Here is an 11,281-nt window from a genome sequence, read left to right as displayed (position 1 = left end):
AAGATGGGTGTTCACTGCAAGTGATAAGAAATTCATATCAATTATAAAATGTTGTTTGGTGCATTAAGATCAAAACCAACAAATCACAGGGTAATAATTTCTTCTTACCATTAGATGTTTTGACAATAATTTCATTTTGACTGATTTTAACATTGTGACCACAGCTTTCTTTCTGTCTGCACTGGCCTGACACACCAAGGCTGGTCCTTCTATTTTCAAACCTTTAAATCACTTTTTCCAAGTTGTAAATATTAGTACATAATGGTATAGTTTGGCTTCTGTTGTTTTACCCAATTAGAAAATCTTTTAAAAGAAAAAGTGAACCTAGATGCTTCTTTTAAAAGCCATTATTTTCTGGGACTTCCCTAGTGGTCCAGTGGTTAAGACTCCATTGCTTCCAATGCAGCAGGTTCAATCCCTGGCTGGGGAACTGCCAGATCCCACACGCCGTGCAGCACAGTCCAAAAAAGAAAAAGAAAATAAAAGCCACCATTTTCCAATTAAAGGCAGCACAATGACATATGCCTCATCCTCTCTACCTTCCCAATACCACCCCCTTAATGAAAATAACAAACTTCTAACCCCTAATGCCAACGGGCTGACATTTCTCCCAAGGAATGAGACTGAAGGTTTGTTTTCTAAAGAAATATACCCCCTACACAGAAAACAATCAAGGAGCCGGGGAATGAGAGAAGAGATAGAGAATCAAGCCAGGAGGTCTGCATCTTACTAACAGATGTCTTAGCCACTGGAACAAGGAGCCCAGGTTCCATCCCTGGTCAGGGAACTAGATCCTACATACTGCAACTGAAAACTTGCACACCGCAACTAAAGATCCTGAGCGCTGCAACTAAGACCTGGCAGAGCCAAATAAATAAATAAATAAATTTTAAATTTTCTTTAAAAATAAAGAAATACAAATGCCAGGCCAACCTCCCTCCGACTTGACTGCCGCCTATGGGCAGAGCCTCTAGAACTGGGCTAGAGGCTAGTTCTAGCCAGCACTGGGTATTAACAAGCAGGTCTAATTCCAGTGACTGAGCTACCTGTGTGACTGCGCCACCTAGTGGTCAATAGGCACAAGAGCGCCTATGCTCTGGGAAAGGACCAGAATACCCAGCCTGAATGACCAAGGGAAGGAACGGCTGCTAGCAGACTATGGATGGAGACTGCGGGTGCTCAACAGAGCAGACTGTGGATGCTCAACGGCACAGACTGTGCTGTGCTTTCTAACCAGGATAATCCCAGCACTTAAGCACCATGATTAATAAAAGGCAGACAGTTAATGAATACCGGTTGAATGCACGAAGATGAACGAATAAATTTAAAAAGACACACGTTTTAATGCCTATTCTGTCCACAAACTGTTTGTGAAATTGAAACGTCTTAGGATGCAGCCTGAGGCCCAGTGAAGCCAGGTTTAAGAGGTGGAAGGAGAGAGTGCCAAGCCACTGCCTGCAGCGGCAACTTCCAGGCATCCAGGTATAATGTTTGCAATTGCAGCAGCCCTGGGCATTCAACAGGGGACCCTCCTGGGTGGGGAGCCCATCACAGTCTGTCTAGAGGATGGAGGGGGCAGGAGGGAGACTTGTCTTAGGGTAGTGGGACCCTCCCCCCACCCTACTATGCCAGTGAGGGAGGAGAAAGGAGGGTGACAGGGCATTATGAACTGGTCTGCACTCAGGGGCAGGACCAAGGCAGGAAGTCTAGCAAACAGGGAGAGATGGCAGGAAGGACAGTCACAGCACAACAGGAGGGGAAAGCTGGAGTCCAGCAGGGTGGGGGCGGGGACTGCCGCCACGGCTGATGGCCTTCTTCCCAGGGCTTTCTCAGCCCTGAGCCTGGGAGGAGAAATACTGGAGCACGGACAGCTAATGACCCCCACATGCAAAGAAGAGCCCCAGCAACCCAGACTGCCTACTGCACAAGAACCCCATCTCTTTCATAAGCACATTTGGTTATTTGCTCTCCAAGTTTTCCCCGCCCAGGTGGAACGCTGTCCTTCACTCCAGAACCCTGTGCTGTGTTCCATGTCCCGACAAGGAGCAAAGGCCCTTCTGAGCCAGTGTTTACCATGTGCCAAGCCTCATCCCCAAAGTTCTTAAGTAGAACCATCTAATCCTCATCAAAACCCAGTGAGGAGCCCCACTATACAGGTAAGGAAGCAGTGGAAACGAGGGGGTAACCAGCCAGCCCACAAGCCATGGACACCAGGTCGGCCGTGGCCTGTCTCAACCCCAGGGGGCAGTGTCCTCCTCATCTCTGAATTCTGAGCACACAGCACAGTCAGTGCATGATCAAGAATTCAGCGTATTTTACAGATGGGAAGACGGAGGCCCTCACCTGTACCATCTCCCAGCAGATGGTGTTTACATCATCACCACTCACACAGTCAGAGTCTGGGTTTTTACATACCTGCAGCAAGAGGACCCAGCATGAACTACTGGGGTGATCTGAACATTTCCACCCTGTCTGATTCTTTTGGGTCTTTGATGAAAGAGAAGTGGGAGTGGGGAGGGAGAGAAGGACAAGGGAGGGAGGACAAATGGAAGAAAGAAAGAGGTGGAGGAGAAAGAGACGGAGGAAGAAAGAAGGAAGCAGACAGGAGAGGGAAGGGAGCAGAGAGGAGAGAGCGAGGAGGGGGAATTCTCGGACCTTGGGAAAAACTCAGTAAGTTTCTGCAGGCAAATTACTCACCCCCCAAATCTGATTTACTGGGTCTTTCTTTAGGAAGTTACAGTAAATGCAAATGTGTTTTTAAATGGACCATAGAAGCAGCAGCAGACTTCCTTCGTGGTCCAGTGGTTAAGACTCCATACTTTCAGTGCAGGATGTGGAGGATTCCATACATAGTGCAGCCAAAAAAAAAAAAAGCAGCAAATTCACTTCCTAAAATAAACACAAATACCTATCTAACCCTAGATACGCATCAGCCACAAAGAACAGGTCAAATCATACACTAATTACTGTTTGAATGGAGATCTGTTAATTGCAACGCGTTTCAGGAATTCCACATGAGCAACTTACCTGAAAAGCTTTCCAATTTGTATGTCAGGAAAGTTGGTAATTAAACCCTTCAACTCCCTATTGACTTTATTAGAGATATGATAATCCTTACACAGTTAGATTATAATTATTTGTCAAATGAAGTCGATACTTATTTAGGAAAATGTTACCCTTACAGTCTTTAAAAAATAGAAAAAAACCTGGGACTTGTACTTGACAAGGAACACCTGAAGCTGCCTATATATGGTGTACAGAACCCACAGAAGTTTGCCGAGCACACAGGGAAGAGTTTCCCAGGTGGCTCAGATGGTAAAGAATCTGCCTGCAATGCAGGAGATCCAGATTTGATCCCTGGGTCAGGAAGACCCCCTGGAGAAGGTAATGGTTACCCACTCCAGTAATCTTGCCTGGAGAATTCCACGGACAGAGGAGCCTGGCCCCCCACGGGGTCACAAAGAGTCAGACATGACTGAGCAGCTAACACACTCTCTGCCTCTACACAGGAAAGGGCATCTGGAACCACTGATCACCTTTGCTTAGCCTTGTCTGCACAAGACCTTGACTTATCAACCCAGAGACTTGGTTTTTAAGTAATGCCTGCTAAAAACAGCCTTGTGATATAACATCACTTTTGTTGTGTCCTTGATAACAGACAAGTTTAAAAGCACAATCCCAAGGTCATCATGCAGCAACATCAAACAAAACCAGATTGTGGGATATTTTACCAAGTGACTGGCCTGTACTCGGTAAAAATGTTATGGGTGGCGGGGGTGGAGGGGGCGGGGGTGGGGAACCAGAGCAGTTATTAAAGGAGCAGTTAAATAAAGGAGACTAAAGAGGCATCATAAGTTGTCATCCTAGATTAAACCTAGAGCCAAGAAAATGGTTTGGGCTATGAAGAACAACTGGTAAAATATGAATAAGGTCTGCAGCTTAGAATATACTGTTATATGAATGCCAACTTCCTGATCTTGCTCATAAATCGCAGTTCTGTAGAAGGATGTACTTATTTTCAGTTTACACACATTCAAGTGTTTAGAATTAAAATGAGGCCCAGGTTCGATCCCTGGGTTGGAAAGATCCCCTGGAGAAGGAAATGGCAACCCCCTTTAGTATTCTTGCCTGGAGAATTCCATGGACAGACAAGCCTGGTGGGCTACAGTCCACGGGGTGACAAAAGAGTCTGAGCGATTAACACTTTCATTTTCCTTCTTTCCTACCAGGTATTAAATTGTTCAGAAAATAGAGGAAAAAAACCTAAAGAAACTGATGAAACAAACGTGAATGTTAACACTTAAGGAATCTAGATGATGGGAATACAGGAGTTCTGTAGTCTTCTCAAGACTTTACTGTAAGCCTGTAATTATTGCAGCATAAAAGTTACTAAAAACAAAAAAACGAACCTTGTCATGGTCACACTGCTTTGCATTGGTTTTAAATGTGGGAGACTGGGTGACCAAACCATCCATCCTTCCATTCATTCAATAATATTAGAGATGTTGTTGTAGTTTAATTGCTAAGTTGTTTCAGACTCTTCTGCTACCCCATGGACTATAGCCCACCAGGCTACTCTGTCCATGGGATTTCCCAGGCAAGAATACTGGAGTGGGTTGTCATTTCCTTCTCCAAGGGATCTTCCTGACCCATGTCTCCTGCTTTAGCAGGCAGATTCCTTACCACTGAACCTCGTGGGAAGCCCCTAATATCAAGGCTCCTACAGTGGAAAAGAAAATCTCAGCTCTAAGTGAAATGAAGCAACTTGGGGTTTCTGGCAAAGCCCCACCTACATGCCTTGAACTCTTGATGCCTTAGACTCAACAGGTCCAGGACTGAATCCATCACCTCCCTGCCCCTTCCACCAAAATACCCGCAAACACTGGGACTTCATCAACAACCTCTGTCTTGGGAAATGGCACCCTGACTTTCCAGGGACTGAATCAGGAACCTGGCCACTGTCGCGCACATCAGCTCCATCTGATGCATCATCTGGTTCTGATCTGGTTCTGCTGGCTTCATCTCAGGGGTTCACCTGCTTCTCTCCATGTCCACTGCCACCTAGAGAGGGCCTCTGCAGTCCCCTCCCTGGACCATGGGGAAGGACGCCCTCAGCCTGTAGGCCTGATTCAACAGCCAGAGAGGTCTTTTCAAAATTTGCCTCCTGCTCACAACACTTCAATGGCTTCCTATTGCATCTGGATACAAAGACACCTTTTTCCCCTAATACTTACTTTAATAACACCCTCCTGCTCATGACTCTTTAATAAACAACCAGTTCTCCCCGCAGGGATCTCTGTGGGCGTGGGGACCACGCCTGGCTTTGCACACTGCTGTGCATGCACAGTTGGATTCAATTAATATTTGCTTAATTAGGTGGATAAGCAATTAAAATAATTAATGTCAGGCTTGGACCAGTAAATGGAGAGTGATGCCATTCACTGCTGCAGGGGACCTGGGGAGGGGGTACTGGCTTTGCAAAATGAGGGGGACACGTGGACGGAGATGCTGGGCGGGCAGCAGGAAATAGAGACCTGTGGTTTGTGAGGCTGACGTTAGGAAAAGGCATACACTCTGGTGCTAAAATGAGCTGTGCACCCTCAAGCCAGTGGTCCCCAAACTTTTTGGCACCGGGAACTGGATTCATGGAAGACAATTTTTCTACAGACAGGGAGAGGGGTAGAGGGAATGGTTTGGGGATGATTCAAGTGCCTCACATTTGGTGGCTCAGATAATAAATAATTCGTCTGCAATGCAGGAGACCTGGGTTCAATCCCTGGATCAGAAAGATGCCCTGGAGAAGGGAATGCAAACCCACTCCAGTATTCTTGCCTGGGAAATCCCATGGACAGAGGAGCCTGGTGGGCTACAGTCCATGGGGTCGCAAAGAGTAGGACACGATGAGCGACTTTCACTTCACTCACTTATTTCTATGATTATTACATCAGCTCCACCTCAGATCATTAGGCATTAGATCCCAGAGGTTGGGGGCCCCTGTTCTAAGCCATTCCTGTAACTCTCTCTCTCTCTGCCCTTCAGGAGGAGCTGGTGGGGGTCCATTCTTGGCTGTCCGTAAGAGTCCACCAGTCATTGCCATGAGACTGTCCCAATACTGCTTGTTGAGGAGACCAGCTGTACACACAGTGCAGCCAACCTATTTCACTCAGAATCTCTCTACCCGCCCAGAACTCGGTACAGGGGGGCAGAGGGGTGCCCAGGGAAGGCTGGCTGAACCGAATTAGAAGTTTTCTGGTCTGAAATGCTTTCAAAGAGAAAGAACACAGCTGTGATCCTTGATCACATTCATTCATTTCATTCTTTGGGGGGCTTGGAATCCATCAAGCATATCAAATTATAGCAAATGAACCCAGACGAGGCCTCATTTCGAACTTGCTGATGTGATAGAAAGAGCAATGCTGTTCTAAAAATAATAATAAAAAAATCCTGCAGTTCTGTTATTTCACATTTAAATTAACTTTCACTGCGGATATCATAATTTTCCGAAAAGCACCGTCTTGTTTCTAAAGCCACCGTGGTTTCTTATTCTGAAGTGGCGGCCTCGGGGGCCAGCCTCTTTGTAACTCTCAGGTTCCCTTCCCAGTGGCCACTGCCCAGAGACCCAGGAGAAGTCCTGTCCCTGTAGACAAGGGTTTCCCAGCCTCCCACTGGTGACCCTTAGGGCTAGATCATTCTTTGTGGTGGGAGCTGCCCTGTGCTCTGGACCAGGGTTTCCCAGCCGCCCACTGGTGACCCTTAGGGGTGGATCATTCTTTGTGGTGGGAGCTGCCCTGTGCTCTGGAGGATGTTTGCCAGCATCCCTGGCCACCACTCCCAAGATGCCACCTCCCCCCCACCTTGCCACCCACCCTGGTATTGTGACAACCAGGAATGCCCCCCCGCAGCTCATAAGCACTATATGGACACATCTCTGGGCCCCCATGTCTGGGTTCTTAGATGCTCTGCCACTTGGCTTAGTCAGAGTCTCTTCAAATAAGAAAGAGAATAGCATCTGGTAATAATTAGGAATAAAATGCTTCCCTGGTGGCTCAGCAGTAAAGAATCCACCTGCCACTGCAGGAGACATGGGTTCCATCCCTGGGTCGGGAAGATCCCCTGGAGAAGGAAATGGCAAACTGTGTATTTTATTCCAACATAGAATTAATTTACAATATACAATATGTAATATACACTAAAATTCTATTTTGTATTAATTTCTAATGTTTTTTAAAGTCTGTAACAACATATGCAAAAATATTAATAGTGGGTAGGAGAGCTATCTTAACACTTTCGTGTATTTTCCAAATTTCTTATAATCCACGCATTATCTTTCTTGTTGTATTCAGGGAAAAAGTGATTATGGGGAAGAAAGAAGCCAATTCCTCAGAAGGGTGCAGGGAGAAGACCCCCTCCAAGCTCTGCTCAGCTGCCCTCACAACATAACCAGAGGAGTAAAAAATGCCCCACACGATGTCCAAAATCAAGAACTCCTTACTGGTGAACATTTTTGCTTTTCTATGAATTTGTCCGGAAAATGGCCCAACTGTCACAGTCTGGAAAACCATGCAGGCTCTGTTTATCTGCAAAGGGCCTCGCTTCCCACTGCAGAGCCAGTAGTCCTCAGTGCCGCCTTCCTGAGACCCGTGTTGACCCCTGGGTTGGCGGGGTAGGGGAGGCAGGTGAATGAGAACCAGCCCAGGGGGCCTTATCCGTGACTGCTGGTGGTCACACAAGACACAGCAGCAGTTTCATACCCAGAGCACAAGGCTGGGAAGGGGAGCACCTTGTGGGATTTCCACAGGGAATCTGGTGGGGATAGGGGTCTTCCGAGACCACCAGTTGGTCCCCAGGCTGCTACCAGTCTGACCTGTTCTCCTTCTGCGGTGGAGGTGGTGGTGGTTGTTTAGTCGCTAAGTCATGTTTGACTCTTTGTGACCCCATGGACTGGAGCCCGCCAGGCTCCTCTGTCCAAGGGATCTCCTAGGCGAGAATACTGGAGTAGGATTTCTTTGCATTTCCTTCTCCAAGGAATCTTGCCAACCCAGGGATCGAACCCCGGTCTCCTGCATTGGCAGGCGGATTCTTTATCACTGAGCCACTGATAAAGGGATCCGGAGAACCTCTTCCAATGGAGTAAGAATTCAAGCTGAGACCAGAAGGAAACAAAAGGAGTGGCATGGGGGAAAACGGTTAGGTGTGGGGAGTGGGCAGGAGACAGCAGGAAGGACAGGTGAGCAGTTCTTCATCCTCAGAAGAGAACACAGCAGCACAGGCTAAAGCCCTCAAGTGGGAAAGGGCTTGACAAGAAGTGGCAGACCCTGCTTTTCTTCACTGAACAAGTTCTGCGTGTGCAGCTAGTCCACCCGCTTGACCTGCGTGACGGCGGCTCTACCTGCTTCTGTATGAGGACGTCCTCGGCTCCCCATGCAGTGCATCCCACCCCGGGCAAGTCTACTGCACGCTCCTTTCCTAGGGGCAGCCCAGCGCTCAGCTGACACTCGCACCGGAGTCGCAGCTCTGGAAGAAATGCAGAACTGACTTCCCCACAGATCTCAGCACAGGCCGAGGATGAGGCAGTTCTGGAGGTGACACTGGGGGGCTCAGGGGATGTGGCCCAGGTGTTCCACTCTCGGGGAGCTCACATCCCTCAAGGAAAGGGCTTAGAGAAGCTGCTGAGAGGCTGGCAAACACCACTTTTCACTTACATCTCCAGCCCTGGTTGCTCAAATCCATGGCCTTCCCAGCAGCTCCCCCACAGTGTCTCCAAGGCACCTCCACCCCAGTGCTAAGTGCAGGAGCCTCATGGACACCCCACGGCCACATGCACCTCACTATATCCCCATCATCTCCTACCACCCAAGTGTTAGGAGTCAACCTCAACTGTTCTTTCTCCCAACCCCACACCATATATGGTGCTAACCCAAAAGAAGGGCTGCTGCAGGCAATGTGGCCAAGGATATAACTGGTGTCTCTGCAGCTGCTCAGCATAGCAGTCTGGCCTCCAGATAGATCTCAGCTCCATCTGCTTCCCTCCATGCTCACCACCGCCCTTGTCCATGTCAACAAGCTCTAACAGGATGCTGGCTTCTCCTCTTGCCTCCATCCAGTCCGCTCTCCATACAGCAGTCACTGCAGGTGGTACCACGCACCTCCCCTGCTCAAGACACTCCAAGCTTTCTACTGCTCTTAGCATCTAATCTCAACCCCTTATCCATGCCTCCCATGAGTGGCTTCTACCCCCTTCTCCAACCTCCCACATCGCCGTCACCCCTACTCACCCACTGTCCTCTGGCCACCCTGGGCTTTTCTGGATCCTCAAACCAGCCCAGCTCTTCCCAACTTCAAGCTAGCACAGCACCTAGCAACTGACACATACTAGTTGCTCAATAAATCATGACAGAGAAATAAATATATCTCTTTTTCAGATATCACTCCTGTTTTTTGACAGAAGTTAAAAGGGTATTGGTTCATCACTAGGCTCCCTGACAGATGCTGAAAGGGTACAGTTTATATAGATTTTTTATTGAAAAAAAAAAAAGACCGTTTGTTTTGCCTACAAGTGGTCAGGAAGCAAAACTGACTTTTTATTAAGGCATGGTATTTCACTGGTTCTAAATGCAATTGTCTAAAACATCACTGAAATGGAGGAGCATTTAACAATTGATAGTATGTCAGAGCTGAATTAGCTAGTTTTCTTTCTTGGAAGCTCATAAAATAATGATGTATCTTGCCATCATCCCAAAGAAATGCAATGCCAAAGAAAGCTCAAACTACCACACAATTGCACTCATCTCACACGCTAGCAAAGTAATGCTCAAAATTCTCCAAGCCAGGCTTCAACAGTACATGAACCATGAAATTCCAGATGTTCAAGGTAGATTTAGAAAAGGCACAGGAATGAGAGATCAAATTGCTAACATCCGTTGAATCATTGAAAAAGTGAGAGAGTTCCAAAAAAACATTTACTTCTACTTTATTGACTATGCCAAAGCCTCTGACTATGTGGATCACAACGAACTGTGGAAAGTTCTTAAAGAGATGGGAATACCAGACCACCTCACCTGCCTCCTGAGAAATCTGTATGCAGGTCAAGAAGCAACAGTTAGAACTGGACATGGAAAAACAGATTGGTTCCGAATTGGGAAAGGAGTACATCAGGGCTGTATACTGTCACCCTGCTTATGTAACTTATATGCAGAGTATATCATGAGAAACGCTGGGCTGGATGAAACACAAGCTGAAATCAAGATTGCTGGGAGAAATATCAATAACCTCAGATATGCAGATGACACCACACTTATGACAGAAAGTGAAGAAAAACTAAAGAGCCTCTTGATGAAAGTGAAAGAGGAGAGTGAAAAAGTTGGCTTAAAGCTCAACATTCAGAACACTAAGATCATGGTATCTGGTCCCATCACTTCATGGCAAATAGATGGGGAAACAATGAAAACAGTGGCTGACTTTATTTTTGGGGGCTCCAAAATCACTGCAGATGGTGATTGCAGCCACGAAATTAAAAGACGCTTACTCCTTGGAAGGAAAGTTATGACCAACCTAGACAGCATATTCAAAAGCAGAAACATTACTCTGCCAACAAAAGATCCATCTAGTCAAAGCTATGGTTTTTCCAGTGGTCATCTATGGATGTGAGAGTTGGACTACAAAGAAAATTTAGCACTGAAGAATTGATGCTTTTGAACTGTGGTATTGGAGAAGACTCTTGAGAGTCCCTTGGACTGCAAGGAGATCCAACCAGTCCATCCTAAAGTAGATCAGCCCTGGGTGTTCATTGGAAAGACTGATGTTGAAGCTGAAACTCCAATACTTTGGCCACCTGATGTGAAGAACTGACTCATTTGAAAAGACCCTGATGCTGGAAAGGACTGAAGGCAGGAAGAAAAGGGGATGTCAGAGGATGAGATGGTTGGATTGCATCACAGGCTCAATGGACATGAGTTTGAGTAAGCTCTGGGAGTTGGTGATGGACATGGAGGCCTGGTGTGCTGCAGTCCATGGGGTCATGAAGAGTCAGACATGACTGAGTGACTGAATTGAACTGAACTGATCTTGCCATCAACAGTCTTCTAGATACCATGAAATGCAGTGTGTAAAGACACTAGACATGGGACTTCCCTGGAGGTCCAGTGGTTAAGAATCTAAGAATTTCAGTGCAGGGAATGTGAGTTTTATCTCTGGGTGGGGAACTAAGATCCCACATGCCATGCAGCAACTAAGCCCAGGTGCCACAACTAGAGAAAGACCCCACCCGGCAATGAAGACCTAG

Source organism: Budorcas taxicolor, chromosome 21 (assembly GCF_023091745.1).
Source record: "Budorcas taxicolor isolate Tak-1 chromosome 21, Takin1.1, whole genome shotgun sequence".
Taxonomy (NCBI): domain Eukaryota; kingdom Metazoa; phylum Chordata; class Mammalia; order Artiodactyla; family Bovidae; genus Budorcas; species Budorcas taxicolor.
This window is presented reverse-complemented; position numbering follows the sequence as displayed.